Below are 19,897 nucleotides of genomic sequence, written 5' to 3'. Positions count from 1 at the left end.
GATGGACATGAAACTGAAGAAAAGCACAGCTTTTCATCCACAAACTGATGGCCAGATAGAAGTAGTTAACAGGACAGTGATCTAGTTACTTAGAGGGTATTACAACAAACATCCTAAGCTTTGGGATGAACATTTGTGCTATGTGCAGCATGCTTACAACAGAGCAAAACATTCTTCTACATAGAGATCTCCTTTTGGGACCTATTTTGGTTTCACACCAAGGTCTCCTTTGGATTTTGTCTTTGGTAAAGATACCACAGTTGATGGACACAGTGATGTGGACAGGGCAACTAGGTTCATTGAACAAATCCAAGGGATCCACCAGGCAGTATAGGAACAACTGGAAAAGAGCCAAGCCAAATACAAGGCAAGGCATGACAAGCATCGGATGGAGCATAGTTTCCACGTTGGTGACCAAGGTTGGCTGTATATCAGTGAGGACAGGATGCAAGGTGAAGGTAAAAAGATAAAGCCTATCAGGTATGGACCCTTCAAAATACTTGAGAAGATTGGTGAAAATGCTTTTTGCCTTGATTTACTAGCCTACATGTACATCTACTTAGTCGTAAGTGCAGATTGCTTGAGATTGTTTGAACCCTCACTAATTGAGGATCCCGAAGAGCAGAGTCAATTGCCTTCTATTGATGATCTGCTACTTGAATATCTTAATGAATTGCAAGAAGACACAATTATATATAGGAATGTGAGGACAAAGCGTAGAGGAGATGTTGAGTACCTTAGAGTAGGGCTCAAGGGTTCAAAGCCGAGCAGTGCAAAGTGGATTGAGATTGTACAAGTGAGACAATTGTACCCTCACTTAGTCGATGCTTGAAAACCAACTTTTGGTGGTCCAAAAGCTTTTTTAGTGGGAAGGCCGTGATCTGAATTAGATCCATGAAGATTATCACAGCACCATGACTATATCAAATTAGGACAAAACTTTGAATTCAAAGAGCACAGAGTGATCAGGAAGACCTCTGAACAGTGGTAGTTGGTAGCCACTGAGGAACAACGAGGACCTCGGTCAAAGAGCATTGACAAAGGCCCATGGAGACTGCACAGGAGGTGAAACTGGCTGTTGGGAAGCTCGGATCGGGAAACAGAGGGCATTTCTGATGATCGTGCATCGCTGGGAAAAACCCCTCAAAAATAAAAGGCCCTGAAGGGCTCTGTCGCATGGAAGCCAGGAAAACCATTGGGAAAGCGCTAAAGGCTAAAGGCAGGACCCGTGCTACAAAACCGATGGTATATCGGGGGCACCCTTGGGCAGTAAGCATATTTTGAGAAAAACGAGCGATTCAATTCAGTGCCTGATACGTGGTAGGTAGATGACAGAGGAAACCATTGGTCATCGTACGCTAACAGTCGAGCAAGTCAACCACGCGAAATGAGCGAATGTCATCAGATCTGGGGGCTCCAGATCTAACAATGCTCGATGGAGGAACCGGATTTAACAAGGGATTAAGCCACGACAGAAAGAAGCTTGACATCCAATTTGACAGCCGAGTTGGCAGATGAATCATTCCATCGTGTAACCAAAAAATTGAACTAACGAAGAAGTGCTGGCATAGTTTGCAGGAGGACAAGTGGCCACTCCCTGTGAGCCGTTGATGATGACGCAGAGACAGGTAACCCTAAGCAAGTAGCAGCAGGTGATCCGATGGGGGCAGAAGAGGAAGTGAGCAGTCATGAGATCGATTGGCTTTAAAGCCATGAATAGAGATAGAGAACAGAGGACACCGAGAGGAAGAACCAGAGAGAAGAAGATGAAGACAGAGAAAATAAGAGATAGGAAGCAAAAAAGCAGAAAGACAGAGAGTCGAGTTGACCTATAGCACAAGGCAGCATCGAGCAATCCATGAGAGGATCTGTCGGGAACTAAACACTGCATTGGGCTCCTCCCACTAAAGACCAGAGAGGTCAAGTTATGGTAACTAAAAGAGTCTGTGTACTTTAGTGGCTTGCGGGATCCAAGAACCACGATACCAAACAATGTTCTGTTTCAGGAGACTCAATTTGAGCTCCTCATTGTAATTCTTTGCTTTAAAGACACAATAAAAGAAAGCCACCATTGAAAGTTGGATCAGAGATGTAGCCCTGGAGGATAGGGTGAACTCCTTATTAATTGTTATGTTCTTGTATTTGCTTACTGTGTTTCTCTTGTTGTTTTCCATTTTCCAGTGTCTGTGTATTTTGCAATCTAATCGATCCATTGCCTAAAATAACATAGAGACACACCAACACGAGTCTGTAATACCTTCATTCAATAATTCTTTAACTGAGATCACTAAAGGGTGATTATCAGATCATGTGTATAAGGTAGAGATGGTAGTTGAAAAAAGAAATGGCAGAAAGAGAAAAAGAAAGGGTACAAATATAAATCGTCGCCACACAGACATCTTAAAATTGGAGGATGTTGACATACTTGCTTATGACTTCAATTTAACAAAGAGAGGAACTCTTTGCTTGAAGTCGATAGAGATTCTAAAAAGGTTGTTACCAGAAGGAACCATGTTGAGATGGGAGTCTGCTGAAACCAGTTATAGATCTAGAAGAATTTTGAAACCTGAAATTGTGGGCATGCATGTCGACTCATATGGGGCACTAGTTGATGAAAGAGAAGAATATGGAACATCTTCGTCAGCATCCAGTCATTCATATGAAGATGTGCATTATGATGGCGTGCAGGAAAATATGCGTGATTTTGAATAATTGACTAAGACGATTTATATAACTGATGTTTGCATCGTATCTTGAAATAAAATTTTTGATTTCCATATGGTGTTAAATAAGAAGTTATGAGTAATTTTTATGTCATTGGACTATATGTCTAAATTATGATAATTTTTATTCTTTAGACTATCTACAATGCAACATTAAATATGAGATATAATGTATGTTTCATTCAATACACAAATAATGACATTTTGATTCATTTAGTCATGTAATTTGTTCATAATATCATGGTTTTTTAATTTTATGGTTGAAAAAATTCCAAATTTTTTGTATCTAGCATGTTATGGTTGAAAACATGTTAAATTTATACTTAGGAAAGAAAAATGTTATTTTACCAAAAACATTAGTGTGTTTTTTCCTCACAAACAACTGTTCTTTTGCACATAAAAATTTGGTTTTACTAGAATTTTTTAAAAGTGTCGAAAATTGACCCTAAAAAAAAATTCATCGTTCCAATATCAACCCTTTTTCGTTTTCAAGGTGTTTTTTGCCTGAAAATTTCATTTTCACTACAATTTTTAAAACATGTTCAAAGTTGACCCTAAAAAAAAAACCATCGTTCCAGCATACACACTTTTCATTTCTAGCACTATTTTTTATTTTTTTGGGGGGTTTTTTGGCCAGAGTTCCTGTTTTGAGTTTATAGTTCCCGTTTCAAAGTTTACATTATTTCTTCACATCCATCTGTTCTACCTCAAAATCAAAAGTAGCATCAATAGATAAAAGTAATCTAATAGAAGCTACCTTGGCAACAAGAGAAAAATTGTCACCAAAATCAATTTCCGACACCTGGGAATAACTTTTTCCTACCAACCAAGCTTTGTATTCCTCCTCCTTTCCTTTTGCATTCATCTTCTCCTTAAACACCAATTTTTTTCCAATGGGATTCCTTCCAGCTAGCAACTCCACCAGATCCTAACCCTAACTTTTATGCAAAAATTCCATTTCATCAACCGTCACCTCTTTCAAGAGTTTTCCATCCTCTGAATCTACTGCTTCCTTCACAGTTCTGGGATCATCATCAATAATAGATAAAGAAAAATTTGAAGAGAAAGCATATGGACTATAACTTTTTGGCTGCCTTCTTTCTCAAACTGTTCTTCTCACATTCAGAGTTTGTGGCTCTTCATCTTTTGATTCCTCTTCTGTTGTAGAGTCTGATTCTTTATCCTTTAGCTCAAACTCTATCTTCTCAGGTTCCTTTGGTAGGAATTCATGCTTAAAAATATATTTCACCTCTTTAAACACAACATCTCGATTGTACATAACCTTCCTTGTTTCTGGTTTCCGAAGCTTATAACCTTTCAAACCATCTTTATATCCAATAAAGATGCACTTATCAGGTTTACTATCCAACTTTGTTGTTTTCTCCTTTTGGACCAAATAAAGATGTGCTTTTAAGCTTCACTATGTAACTGTCAATGCATGCATATCAAGCTCAGGGAGCTTGCTTCAAACCATACAATGCCTTCTTCAACCTACAATCTTGAGTTCTTAAATATTCCACCTTGAATCCATTGGTTGTTCAACATATACCTCTTCCTGTAACATGCCATGAAGAAATGCAGTTTTCACATCCATCTCATGAAGAGTCCTTCCCTGACTTCTAGCAAGGGAAACTATAGAATGGATGGTTGTATGTCAAGCCACGGGCGAAAATATGTCATCATAATCTTCTCCCTCTTTCTGCGAGAAACCTCAAGCTACGAACCTTTGTTATGAAACCAGCTCACAAAAAGATAGAAAAGATAGATCAACTACTTAGAAATCAGCCTCTTTGAGTAGGCAACCTCCTTTACATTACAAAAATGAACAATTCTTCGATGATGCAAATTAGAAGACCTCCTTTCTATACATAGGAGTCTAAGCGGTCCCAATACAATCAAAGCCTACATAACAATATTATTGTAGGGGCACAACAATAACAATAGTGGGCTTCTATGGGGTACAATAATAACAACCTTGGGACTATATGGGTACAATAATATAATAAGGGGCCTGCACTAATAATAATAAGGGTTTACACTAGTAGTGTAAGGACCTAAGATGCCCCTCTCCTTCAAAAGTTGTTGTCCTCAATGCTTGAGTAGTTCTGGATGCTTTTGTATAAAATTCTCATCCTCCCATGTGGAATCTTCAGTGGGTAAGTTCTTCCACTTGATGAGATACTGTAAAAGTGATCGATTTCATAACTGTCATTTTCTTGTTTTTGTGACTGCTTTGGGTTCCAATATGATTTTTCCATCTTCGTCAAGTTCTAGAAATATTGTTTGAAATGCGATCTTCTGCAACTTTTGAATGAGTTCCCACACTTCTTCGTCATTTTTCCATTCATCCTTTTCTTCGTTTATCCAATCTAGTTGGATAATAGAAATGACACAAAACAATGCTTCTACATCCTCATCCTTTCTTAAGAGTACATCTGCAACAACATTTTGCTCCCATTTTTTGTATATGAGTTCAAAGTCATAACCCAACATGTTTGTGACCCAATTTTTTTTGTTCTTCTAAAGATAATGTTTGTTCTAAGAAGTATTTAAGACTATTGTGATTCGTTTTTACCTTAAAGTGTCTTCCCATTAGGTAAGGTCTGATGTTTGGAGGAACATTTCCAGGAATCAAATGAATAGCATGATCATGATCAAAAAATAGGTGGGAGGCCTTTGGGAGTCTCAAATGCCTTGGAATGATTGTCCAAGACTTTTTGGAGATTTGGAGAAATAGATTATTTCGATGTGGGAGCCTCTAGTGAACATAATTGTGCAATTACACGTCGTTGTTCTTTCTTTAGAAGCTTTGTCATTTTGTTAGAGTTGATTATCGTTCCTAGTTTCCGTGCGATACCACTTGATCAACTTCCTTTCCTTCCGAAAAAAAGTTCATGAAAATTTCTTGAAAATTAAAAGCTATTGTACCTAAGGATTGTAGCCATTTCACTCCTAGTACAACATCAGGACCACCCATTGGAATGCAAAGCATTGGGCCATTCAATACACATTCTCCCATGGATAGCTTGAGATTATGGCACTTTCCAGATAAATTTATGGTTCTCCACTTGTAATCGTCACTTGACACTCTGGTTCTCGATATAGGAAGCAATTCAATTCCTTGGCTATCTTACAATTAATACAATTATGGGTACTCTCCGAATCAATAAACACTATTAGCTTTTTCTTCTTGATATGTATTTCTATCTTTTGAGTTTGAGAAGTGGTAATTCTTGCCAATGCATTAAAAGAGATGGTCAGATTCATTTCTTCTTTCTCTAGGCTTTTTTCTTGGTGTATATCCTCCTCTCTTGATGTTTCTTGTTCCTCTTCTTCCTCCTCTTCACGATATATGTAAAATAATTTTTGATCAGCATACTTATGACCTTTAGTGTATTTTCTATCACAACTATAACAAAGCCCTTCTGCTCTTTTTTCTTCCAATTGCTATGGTGTCAGCCTTGTAGGTTGTGGAAGGCTAGGGGAAACAACACTTCCATATTTATAGTTATGAGTGATAAACTTCCTTGTTGCCATAATTTTGCTTTCCATTTTTCTTGCCAACCTGAATGTCTTCTCCAATGAATCAGGTTCCCAAAGAGGAACCTCAGGTTGAATGTTATCCTTTGAAGTCCCTATGAAGAGATGAATCCTTTGTTTATTTGGAATATCATTTACCCTTATATTCAATTAATGGAAGTCCTCAATGCGCTCTTCCATTGAACCCTTTTGTTTGACATTTATCAATTGGCTAAAGAAGGTGTTGCTCTTTTTATCCTCATAATGTGCTATAATTTCTTCTGTGAAAATTGACCAAGTTACAAGTGCTTTATGTGAACAAATCCATTTATACCATAAAAATTAATTCAGTTATAAATATAAAATGCAATATGTACCTTTTGTAACAGTTGCACATCATGTAGATCAAAATATTTCTCCATCTGTAGTATCCATGTTATGGGATACTTTCCATCAAAATTCATCATATCAATTTTTCAAATATGGTTGGTCTTCAATCCATTGTTAGATTCTATGAAATCATGATTAATATTTATTTTTTTCTCATAATGAGTTTCCTCTACTACCTTTTCGTCATCAGGAGGCCTTTCTTGTAACATCTTTGTCCCACCTTCCTTAAAACCTTCCATGTATTTCTTCAAATCTTCCACGGCTTTATTCAAATCTGCTTCCATGGCACATATAAAACTATTTATCTTAGCTTCGATCAAATTATTCAAATCATCCATCGAAATTTTCTTACTAGGTGTTTCTATTTTCTTGATTCGAGTCATTATTTTTATTTCTTTTAGGATCTCGATCTTGAATCTATTCTATCTTTGAAATTTCAGATCTCCAAGGTTTGAAATTGTGACATGCAGTATCCCTTTGCATCCTATTTCCAATGCCACTAGTCGGATCGATATTGGATTCTTCAATAAATTATTATGCCAAATATCCTACGATGACCTTATTATAGACTGGTTCAGGAGAGCGAACTTGTATGACCTGCCACGTGTCACTATTTCGACCTTCGAACCTAAAATAAATACACAACAAAGTATAGTCCATCCTCTTTCTATAACTACTTGCGAAATTGCAATCTGATTCTTAGAGAGACTGTTATGATGATTTTCCCAAGGTCACATGTTTGGAATGTAATTCCAGAGTTTGTAAAAATCCTAAATTCCTCAGATCATATCTCCGAAAATATAGTGATACAAGATCTACAATTTGGACCTGAGAATCACCGATATTTCAGATCAAATGGGTTTTCTCTTTTAGCTTCTGAAACTTCGCAGAAAAAAGGTTATAGCAAAAATCTCATGATGACTTGTTTTGGAGCAGTGAAACCTTAGAATCCAAAGCTCTGATACCAAATGTTATGCAACCAACTCACAAAATAGAAGAACAGATAGATCAATGCCTTCAAAATAATCCTCTTTAAGAGGGAAACCTCCTTTACATTACACAAATGAACAAGTCTTCGATGATATAAATGACAAGACCTATTTTCTATATATAAGATTCTAAGGGGTCCCAATACAATCAGAGCCCACATAACAATAATATTGTAGGGGCACAACAATAAAAATAGTGGGCTTCTATGGGGCATAATAATAAAAACATGGGCACTATATGGGCACAATAATACAGTAAGGGGGTTTCATTAATAAAAATAAGGGGTTACACTAGTAGTATACAGACGTAACATGCTCTCTCCTTCAAAACTTGTTGTCCTCTAATACCAAATGTTATGAAACAAGCTCACAAAAAGATAGAAAAGATAGATAAATGACCTAGAAATCAGCCTCATTGAGGGGGAAACCTTCTTTACATTAGAAAAATGAACAATTCTTGCATCATACAAATTACAAGTCCTCCTTTCTATATATAGGAGTCTAAGCAGTCCTAGTACAATCAGAGCCTACATAACAATAATATTGTAGGGGCACAATAATAACAATAGTGGGCTTCTATGGGCTACAATAATAACAACATGGGGACTATATGGGCACAATAATACAATAAGGGGTTTGCACTAATAAAAATAAGGGTTTACACTAGTAGTATAGGGACCAAGCAACCTTGCTTTATATTTCTCAATGCTACCATCAATTCCATGTTTGATTTTGAATAGCCATTTTAAAGTCACAACAAATTTCCCTTTTGGTCTATGTACAATTCCCATACATCATTTTTCATAATTTATTTATATTCTTCAACCATAGAATCCTTCCAAACTTTTTCTTTTACATATTCTTTGAATGAGGACGGTTCAACTTGAACCATAGTATTCATAGCTACAACATATCCCCGATACCTACATGGTTGCTTCCTTTCTTTGAATGACTTGCGAATGGGGACATTTCTTTCAGTATCATGTAAAGTATCTCAGATCCAAACTGGTCTCTTCTTAGAGGGAGGATTACTTGGACAAAGATATAACACATCCATAGGTTCTATGGGACCATCAATCATATCAAACTCAAGCACAGATGAACCATCTAAAATATCCCAGTCATCATTGTCTTCCTTGAGAGGAGGAGGTGGAGGAAGATTTATTGTTTTTCCAAGAGCTACATCTTCATCAAATGTTATGTCCCTACTAATCTCAACCTTCCTTTGAATAGGAATATAAATTATATATGCTTTATAATTTCCACAATAACCAAAAAATATACATTTTCTACTAGTAGCTTCCATATTGTTCCTTTCGTCTTTCAACAAATGAAAAGATACGAAGCATCGAAATACATGAAGATGGTTGATATCACACTTAATACCTGTGAATATTCTCTCAGGAGTCTTGTTTTCTAATGCTTGATGAGGCACTTCTGTTTTGAACATATACAACAATAGATGTTGCTTCCTCCCATATGAACTTTGGCACGTTTTGATCATGAAGCATAACACGGGAAGCTTCTAATATGGACCCATTCTCCTTTGTTCTAGACCATTTTGTTCAGGAGTGTATGCCACAATTTCTTCTTTCTTGATTCCTTCTTTCTTGCAAAATGTTATGAATTCTTTCGAAATGAATTCACCTCCACTGTTTGACCTGAAGACTTTGATTCCTGATTGATTTTTGATCAAGGCTTTGAATTCATTGAATGTTTTGAAGGATTCATCCTCATGCTTAAGATATAATATCCATGTCTTTCTTCATAAGTATTCAATAAAGGTGATGTAGTAGATATGACCACCAACATAATGTACATGCATCAAACCACATATTTCAGAATCAATGAGATGGAGGGTGTCATTTGTCTTTCTCTTACTATAGGGAAATAGTCCCCTTGTTTTCTTTCCACTTGCACAAACTAGACAAACTCCATCATTATGAGAATGAACATCAGGAATACCAGAGACCAATTTCTTCAAATTTGGAAGTGCATCGTAGTGAGGATGAGCCAGTCTATGGTGCCATAATTCACTTAAATAATTAGTGATATGAACCAATGCTAGAAGAGGCCTGTTACACAACATTTTGTCACTGTACCTGTACTCCCCGTTGCTTGATCCTCGAGGACCTCTACAGTGAACCCTGCATGCTTTGCCTTCATGGAGAAAATCCCATTATCTCCCTCTTGATGAGTAGATCATTCCCCTTTTGCACCATTTCCCTTGAAACATCTGTTTTTCCCAGTTTACAAGGCCAGCACTAATGAACATTGTCTCCCCCACGCCAATGTGCAAATATTACCACTATTCCCCATGCCAACCTGTGAGGCTGAGTTGTGTTCCAGTCACATCGGTCCTGTTATGGAAATTTTCTTAAATTAGAGCCGAAGCTTCCAGCTCTAGAAGCTCTGTAATGGAAGTCCGATAAATAGTTTTGCCAGATAGGGCCGAGGATGATTGTTATAGACATTTTTGTGCCTTGCATCACTGAGCATGAAATGTCAATAATCTAAGGGATCCAAAGTCCCTAAACATGTTGTTCCTACCCCTAGAGGAACAAGGCCAACAAACCACAGCAATTCACAGAAGTTCTCCACCTGAAAACACTCAAAAACAAGCCAATTCTGGATCATGTCAACTGCTCCACTGAGCATCTGCGCTGAATGTCAACTGCTCCACTGTCTACCTGCGTTGAATGTCAACTGCAACAAAGGCTACCTGCGCTGAGCGTAACTGGACAAGTGGCAGGCTCATTTCTCAATGTGTCAATGCTCAGGAAGCTTCCAAAATGACACTTGCATCAAGGAATTCGACTGGTGATGAGTAAGAGGTTCCAAATCTCCAAGTGGAAGCAAGAACTAAGAGAGGGAGAGGACACTAGTCAGATTCATACTAGCCTCAAGCTGACTCATCCTCTCTCCAAAATATCTATATATAGATCTCTCCTCCATGAGATGAGGGGGCTGGAATTTTGCTATTACAAAGAATTGCTGCTGGTTTGAGACTGGAATCATTGGGTGCTTAATGCTTTGAAGGGAGGTGAAGATAGGAATTCCATTCTGCTGGGAAGGAGATTTTGGATTGGAGCCCTCTGGGTTGTATCTCTTCCTGAACCTTGTTATTTATCAATAAAGATATCTTGGTTTTCTCCTATATACTGATGTATCTTTGATGTATGATTGCATTAGTGTATTTGATTTATTTCTAATCCTGAATCATTTATGAATATGAATATCTGCCTTTGTGTTGTGTTCTTCTCTTGTCTCAAGTAGCTGTTCTCTTGTCGCAAGTAGCTGTTCTCTTGTGATCTCGCAGGAATCAAGTAGCTGTTCTCTTGGACGAGCGAGGAGGCAAGTAGCTGTGAACACACAAAGGAGAAGAGGATCTAGATCGAGGGACAAACGGAAGGCACCGGTAAGTCCATTGATCTCTCTTCTTTCCCATTTCATAAAGGAAGAAACCAGAATAGCTGTCTCTGTTTGTTGCTAAGGCACTGTCACACCTTAGGTAGATAGGATCGTCCTGCATAGGCATTTTTCCCCACAACAAATTGGCGACTGCACTGGGGACATTTGTTTTAGTCATTTTATTTGTGTTTACATCATTGTTTACCTCATAGAATTAACAGCAACAATCGAACTGCTTCTGCAAAGTAGACTGTTGCTGCCTTGATGCTTCACTGGATTTTGTCTATGATCTGAACAATGGACTCACAAATGACTTGATGATCCTTTGTGATAGATCTTAGTACCCTCTCAAAGCATCCCTCTGATTATACCTTGCTTGTGTTTCTGATTTGGCCTGAAACAGTTGATTTTTGAGCATTTTATGACCCAGAACCCAGAGGAAACGAGAGTTTCTTCTTCAGCGCAACTGCTGTGAAGGCAGTCTGCATTTCAACGCAGGTCCCGTGAAGGCTACCTGCACTGAATGTCAACTCCACAGTGTTGGACTTGCGCTGAACCAGTTTAGTCTTGTGCAGCTGGGGTTCTCTGCTGTCTGTTGCCCTGTTTTGATCTCTGTTTTTTTCAGCCTTTAACCAGCATAGGTACCAGTCTGATAACTCCTTTTCTTTGCTTAGATTCCGCCTCCTTTTGTACAAAAGACTGTGAGTGTTTTTTATGTGTTTTTACGTCATTTACAGTTTTCCTTTGCATGAGTGAAATAATCATCCTGTAGCCCTTGATTCAGATCTGATTGACTGTGATCTTAGGAGAGAGTTCATTGGCTATTTACAGTTGATTATACATTTGCTTTTGCTTATTGGTTTGAGTTTGTCTCTTTTAAGTGTCGAAACAAGCTGTTCATTTCGAAAGTCACAAAGTGTTGTAATCTCTTCTACCCTTGTTGATTTCGAAAAAAGTAAACTTGTTTGTATCTGTCATTTAAAAGAAAATTCAAAGTTGTACAAAAAGCTTTCTTTGTAGGCATCAATACTAAGAAAGCGGAAAACAAACACCTGCATTGTGCATTTGCATTTTGATAAGTTTGCATGCTTGATTTAGGAAGAGTGCATTAGAGTGTGCTGATTGCTCTTTGAGAAAAGATGGTGTCTTTCTTTTCCCTTAGTAGCTAGGATTTTCAAAGTTGAAAAGATATAAAGCTTGCTTATCATCTTTAGACTGCATTTAGGAATTTGTATCATACATCTCGTGGTGAACCTTGAAAGGCAAACTTCTAAAAAGATCAACTTAAAATAAACTGAATGAACCTAACAACGCTTTGCAACATAACGCACAACATAGAGGTCTAGGCTAGAGATGTGTTCCAGCGTCGTTAAGCCTAGTGACTATCGATCTCGTAGAAGGTGGGTGATTCCTCCTGAGGGACGATAGCACTAGTACGGATTGTGCTCCCACGTACCGTTGCGTATATATTGGGAGACCCCTATAGGCATATATCCTTTATCCTTAGGAAGCCGTGTCGGCCGCCCTACTGATCGCAATGCAATGAACACAGCATTCACGAAGATCGACCGCCCGTACCTTAAAAAGTATTCCGCGGTTTTGCGAAAGGTTTGGCACACCCTCTGCCTAGAACTCTAGAGAAGTTTCTTTTGGCCTTTTTCAGACTCTATAACAGAAAAAGTCCATCCGAGCATTTGTCACTTCGGGCTCGTTAAAACATCGAAGGAGACTAGAGTCATCTTTAGCTTTTTCTCGACTCTTTAAAACTGAAAAAGCAAGTTGTGTCTAAAGCGTCGTTAACAATTTATTTTAAACGGAACAATCACCCTTTATTCCCGAGTTGATCTTTGGGTTAAAAAGATGGAGCACACCAACCAAGGAATTCCCCTTGGTGGAAATCCTAGTCCCTTCTCCTCTTGGGGAGATGTTGGTGCGCCCCACATGGCCACTTTGTCACTTCCAGGATTGACAATTGGCCTACCAGTCTGGCTCTTTTCAACCAATGCCGTTCAGAACACCATCATTCCTGAACAGTCGAGTCAACAGTTAGACCAGACCAGAGTTTCCCACCAGCCTTCTACTTCATCTTCCTCTCCTCCTTCCTCTTCGCTTGACAGAACTGGTAAAACAAAAAACCTGGTTCCTAAGGAGAAGAAGGAGAAGAAGAAGAAAGAGAAGAAGAAGAAGGAGCCAAAGGCGACTGGGGGCAAACAAGTGTCGTCTGACAAAAATCCACACACGGCACTGGCAAGGCCTAAATCGCCATGCGTCATATGCGAGGGAGACCACTTCCACAGAGATTGTCCCTGTATCCCTCGGATACTAAGGGACTGGTCTCCCCGTTTGCACAATTCGGTAGCGTCGACCTTTGATAACCATGTTGCCTGCTCACCATCAACTAGTGGAAGTGAAGCCACAGGACAAAGAGGGAACGCTAGATTTCCCTGCAAACTGTGTGAAGGCGATCACGCCATCCACCGTTGTCCCTTCTTAGACGAGGCAAAAATAGTTCTGGAAGACCGCCCGATTTTACGAGCGCAACTTCCTCCTAGATATCAAAAACTCCTGCCAAGTCCTTCGCTAGTTGAGAACTCGGCTGGCCCGCCCAGGTGGTCAGCCGAAGCACCTGTCATTGAAGATGAACCGTCTAAATCCATACCTGACGAAAGTCTAAAGGTTGAAACGGCAGTTGACAGGGTTTTGCCTTCAGAGGCTCTATCTTCGAATGACACCGTCACAGAGGAGAATAAAGACGACACCGTCCAAATTCTCTTCATCAGCACTGACTCTGATGATCAAGGGGGCAATGCCACCATTCCTTTATCGCAGGAAGGAATTTTGTCAGAACGATATCTGGCCGTATATTCGGTCCCACCACCAAGCAACCTAGTTGTCTCGTTCGACTGGAACCAACTAGGCAGACCTCGCCTGCTAGCTAGCATACCATTCAGAATTATCGTCCAAATATATAGAATGGTAATGGCTGGCACCATCATTGACGAGGGGGCATCTGTGAGTATCCTTTCCTCTATTGCTTGGAAAGCGCTTGGTTCGCCAGCACTTTTGCCTGAAATGAGAAATCTATTAGGCTTTGATAAAGGAACCAGTCGACCTTTAGGGATCCTCCCCAATGTGCCCATAACATTGAAAGGGAAGACCGTTCAAATGAACGTGATGGTCGTTCAAGGACCCTGGGATTATAACCTACTCCTTGGAAGAGACTATATATATTGCATGGGAGCCGTCGTCTCCTCACTCTTTAGAGTAATGTGTTTTCCACACGAAGGAAGAATGGTCAAGCTCGTAGACCAACTTTCATTTCCGGGATCACGCATCGCAAATAGTCATATACCAACCCTAAATGGTCTGTTCACGCAAGAAATGTCTCCACCCCCAGTCCTTCTTCCCGATGAGCGCGAGTGATTCAGAAAGATGTGACTGGAACCCAGGGGGCATGCATCCTGGTCTGCTTCGGGCAGAGAAAACTTTGGGTATAGAGTAGGTTTCCGCGGGAGAATATGACTAGTCCGTACCCCGTCCGTGATTGGAAAAGGGGTTGTTCTAGAATAAGATTCTTTTGTCAAAGTTATGTGTTTGGCGCTCGTTGTCACTCACCTTCGTCTATTTCGGTAGACGTCGCCGAAGAAATGTTTAGTTTGAAAGATTAACAGAACAATCTTTGGGTAACCTGAAAGAGGTAGGCCTCTCCTGGTTAAACGAATGTTTTTCCTGCAAATTGAGGGGTAACCTTGAAACTCTATTTTATGCCTGGGGGCATGCAAACCTTTTGGAGTGCAAGCAAAGAGCGGTTATTTATCTATTTTTTTGGATTAGTCATTTCCGAACTTGCATAAAGAAAGGATTCGGGGCATAGCTTTGTAAGGCGCAAGCTCCATAAAAAATGGAATCTTACGTGAGACATTTCTTATCATATGACTGGATAATACGAGCAGTTTTAGCACAGAGTTCATGCTCGTTAAAAAATAAACACAAGATCCGAGCAGTTTTAGCGCATAGTTCATGCTCGTTAAAAAATAAACATAAGTTTGAGCAGTGTTTTGGCACATTCAAGCTCGTTAAAAAATGAACCCATCCCGGTAAATAACCATTGTGTATGTAACCTTATCTGCCATAAAAGCCTTGGTCATGTTTGCACCGTCACCTCCACTTTTCATTTGGCCGATCGTTCACCTCCATATGATTGTTTACCCATTTTGAGGAACAGTTGCGAAGAGTGATTTCACCTAGCCATCCTTGTGACACTGCCGTGATTGGAAGAATTCCAACCTGTACCTGGAATCAGCTGCTAACCCTGTTTATCACTCGTTCCTCAAAAGACGAGTCTTCTTTAAGCTCTTTTCAATTGACTTGTAAAATATGAAAAGATTGCCGAGTTTTGGCCTTCCAGCTCGTTAAAGTGACCGGAAGTGCTATCCCTCCTCTAGATTTTAATCTTTTTGGACCTGAGGGATTATTGCACAAAAAGATCGAGCGCTTGTTTTATTCGGCTCGTTAAAACGATCGAAAACTCATCCCTTCAGTATTGTTTTATACTTTTTCGGACTTAAGGGATTAGATGACAAAAAAGGAATTTTGGAGTTAACTTTATGTACCTTTTCAGACTCTCTAAAAATGAAAAGGACCGAGTTATCCTTGTCGTTAGACTCATTAAAATCAGTAAATAGCGACAAACTTGTCTTTAGACGAGAACGAGTTTCACTATCGCTAGGCTCGTTAAAACATAGCGATGGGCTTGCCCGAAGGGCAGGTTATAGAACAAGCATATGTTATCCTCCTCAAGCTTGACAAAAATAAAGAGGTACTGGTCAGCAATGACTGGGGAAAAATTGGGAGAAACTAAAGAGAACTTTGATGGTAGCAGGTCGCTCTTGAACATGACACTTTTCCTCCGTACCACAATCGGGTTGGGTTGTTTCATTCACCGGTCACATCACCATGGTCTCGCCATACCATCCGTAATTGGGGTAATGCTACCGATCCATCACATCAGTGTCGCCATATGTTCAAGAGAAGTCGTTCAGAAAGAGTCAACCGGGTCCCATCCACTACAGTACATTATCCTTCATCCATTCATGACCGCCACCCTGAATCATATGTCACAGATCGTTTTCACCTCCATCAAAATCATTAGCTCCGTTCCGTGTCACTGATGTGGGATTCATTAAGGCCCTCCTTTGACGGATCGCTTCTTGTCGACATCAGCTCATTATCCAAGAAGTTGATCTAGGAACAACCCCTTCAGTACTTTGAAGCTTGCATGCCTCAATGGCAAGTTTCTCACTTCCGGCGACAGGTATACATCAATGACCTTCGACCAGAAGATTTTGCGTGGTGTTCGACGCCAAGTCCTGTATTCACACCACGTGAATTGTACTGCAGTACCTTGAGGGTCATTATCATTATCGGTGATTCCTCTCGCGCTTGTTAACGGTTTACATCATTGACCGGTAATCAGGCGATGTCTTTCCATGTTCGACTTCAGCGCAATTCTCACATGGATCGACTTGTACTTAGAGTGAAGATCGAACGAGTTTGAAGACCCCGGATCTAGTTTCATCCATCGGGGTTGCGATATATATTCAGGAAAAATAAAGACATTTGACATGTACATCATTGCAGCAGATGATCATCCTACTCAAAGGATGATAATTTCACCAAAATTATCAGTCTACCATCAGACGATTGTCTGTGCTATGTACAAAAATGAATTTATAAAGCTGAGCATGGGAATGCCCGCCTCAGCCAGATCATGAAGGCAGTATGAATCATAATGTATTGTATTGTATCTTATTACAGGTCTCTTCCCAGCAAATGGATGAACTTCGGACCCTCCTGGATAAAGCATTTCACCCAATAAATGGCCTCATACTTTAGGGGGCAACTGTTATAGACATTTTTGTGCCTTGCATCACTGAGCATGAAATGTCAATAATCTAAGGGATCCAAAGTCCCTAAACATGTTGTTCCTACCCCTAGAGGAACAAGGCCAACAAACCACAACAATTCACAGAAGTTCTCCACCTGAAAACACTCAAAAATGAGCCAATTCTGGATCATGTCAACTGCTCCACTGAGCATCTGCGCTGAATGTCAACTGCTCCACTGTCTACCTGCGTTGAATGTCAACTGCAACAAAGGCTACCTGCGCTGAGCGTAACTGGACAAGTGGCAGGCTCATTTCTCAATGTGTCAATGCTCAGGAAGCTTCCAAAATGACACTTGCATCAAGGAATTCGACTGGTGATGAGTAAGAGGTTCCAAATCTCCAAGTGGAAGAAAGAACCTCCAAGTGGACTCAAGAACTAAGAGAGGGAGAGGACACTAGTCAGATTCATACCAGCCTCAAGCTTACTCATCCTCTCTCCAAAATATCTATATATAGATCTCTCCTCCATGAGATGAGGGGGTTGGAATTTTGTTATTGCAAAGAATTGCTGCTGGTTTGAGACTGGAATCATTGGGTGCTTAATGCTTTGAAGGGAGGTGAAGATAGGAATTCCATTCTGCTGGGAAGGAGATGCTGGATTGGAGCCCTCTGGGTTGTATCTCTTCCTGAACCTTGTTATTTATCAATAAAGCTATCTTGGTTTTCTCCTATATACTGATGTATCTTTGATGTATGATTGCATTAGTGTATTTGATTTATTTCTAATCCTGAATCATTTATGAATATGAATATCTGCCTTTGTGTTGTGTTCTTCTCTTGTCTCAAGTAGTTGTTCTCTTGTCGCAAGTAGCTGTTCTCTTGTGATCTCGCAGGAATCAAGTAGCTGTTCTCTTGGACGAGCGAGGAGGCAAGTAGCTGTGAACACACAAAGGAGAAGAGGATCTAGATCGAGGGACAAACAGAAGGCACCGGTAAGTCCATTGATCTCTCTTATTTCCCATTTCATAAAGGAAGAAACCAGAATAGCTGTCTCTGTTTGTTGCTAAGGCACTGTCACACCTTAGGTGGATAGGATCGTCCTGCATAGGCATTTTTCCCCACAACAATGACAGTTTGGGCTCCTTCCTCCTATAATTATGGAAATACCTCAAGGGATAAGTCCTTATCCCATGAGAAGAGGATCTATCTCCCATCCATATTTCCTATGTAAATTGCCCTTCTTCCCAAGCACAATCTAGTTAGAGTGTTGGTTGAGTGCGAGTATAATATTTTGATTAGACAAGCAAGCTATTACTAGTTGTAGCCATCTAGTTGTGTGAGGAAGAAGTGTGTTTGGTTTGGAGTGAAGCCTAAAGGGAAGAGCCTTTAAACTATTGTTGTTTGAAGCCATCATGGAGTGCTAACAGAAGTGTGTGGGAACCTGGTCTTGTCAGAGGAAGATTGTGATGTAAAGATGAATTGTTGTAATCTCTCTTTGACATTAATATATGCAACTATCGATTGATTTCCTACATGTTCTTTAACATTACATATTCATGTCTTAATGCTTCTTGACTCATTAAGTAGGTTGAATTGAAATTTTTCTATTATTATGTTTGTGTGTTGTTGTTGTTTACTTGTTTCAGGAGCTTAAAGAAGGAAGCGAGAGATTGTCGGAGTGAGCAAGCGAGGACATCATCAAGCAGGATAAGTGACCAAGAGGTAGGCCCTCTTGATTGATCCTAACCTGAGGAAATCTTCCATAGAATGTACCTGTTGCGGCTAGACCCATTATCAGGCTAGAGGATTTCGTTCATGTCCACACTTATAATTTTACTTCACCACAAATTGGCAACTCTGCTGGGGAGATCCCATCTTTTGTTTGTTTTGGATTTCATGATTTTGTGAGAAATTTGCGAGTTTCACATTTTCCCTTTGGTTTTGTTTCTTTTCTCCTGCTTACTAGCCTAAGTCTAAAATTCATAGTTGCAGATTTGGTCCCTGTTTTGAATTTTTTATATTTTTCCTTAGTTGCCTCGGCCAGTGCATTTAATCCAATGATAGTCGCATCGACCAATGCGAATTGCAAAGTAACAGTCATGCCAACCAGTACTCCCCGTTCCTTCATCCTTGAGGACCTCTACAGTGAACCCCGCAAGCTTTTCCTTCTTGGAGAAACTCCCATTATGTCCCTCTTCATGAGCGGATCATTCTCCTTTTGCACCATTTCCCCTGAAACTTCTGTTTTTCCCAATTTACAAGGCTGTCTCTAATGACCTTTGTCTCCTTCATGCCGATGTACAGAGATTAGCACTATTCACCACACCGACTCATGTGACTAAGCTATGTTCTAGTCACATCGGTCCTAGAAGCTCCGTAAAGGAAGTCTAGTAAATGGTTTCGCCGGATGGGGTCAAGGATGATAGTTTGGGTTTCTTCCCCCTATAATGATGGAACTACCTCAAGCAATAAGTCCTTCTCCCATGAGAAGACGATCCATCTCCCATCAATATTTCCTATCTAAACCTCCCTTCTTCCCAAGCACACGCTAGTTAGAGTGTTGGCTAAGTGTGAGTATAGTATTTTGATTAGACAAGCAAGCTATTACTAATTGTAGCCATCTAGTTGTGTGAGGGAGAAGTGTGTTTGGTTTGGAGTGAAGCCTAAAGGGAAGAGCCTTTAAACTATTGTTGTTTGAAGCCATCATGGAGTCCTACTAGAAGTGTGTGGGAACCTGGTCTTGTCAGAGGAAGATTGTGACGTCAAGATGAATGGTTGTAATCTCTCTTTGAGATTAATATATGCAACTATCGATTGATTTCCTACATGTTTTGTAATATTACATATTCAGGTCTTAATGATTCTTGACTCGTTAAGTAGGTTGAATTGCAATTTGTCTATTATTATTTTTGTGTGTTGTTATTCTTTACTTGTTTCAGGAGCTTAAAGAAGGAAGTAAGAGATTTTAAGTATAGGGG

This window comes from Pinus tabuliformis, chromosome 9, assembly GCF_031772625.1.
Source record: "Pinus tabuliformis cultivar Carrire ecotype Pingquan chromosome 9, CPIR1, whole genome shotgun sequence".
Lineage (NCBI taxonomy): Eukaryota > Viridiplantae > Streptophyta > Pinopsida > Pinales > Pinaceae > Pinus > Pinus tabuliformis.
Note: the sequence above shows the minus strand (reverse complement) of the source record.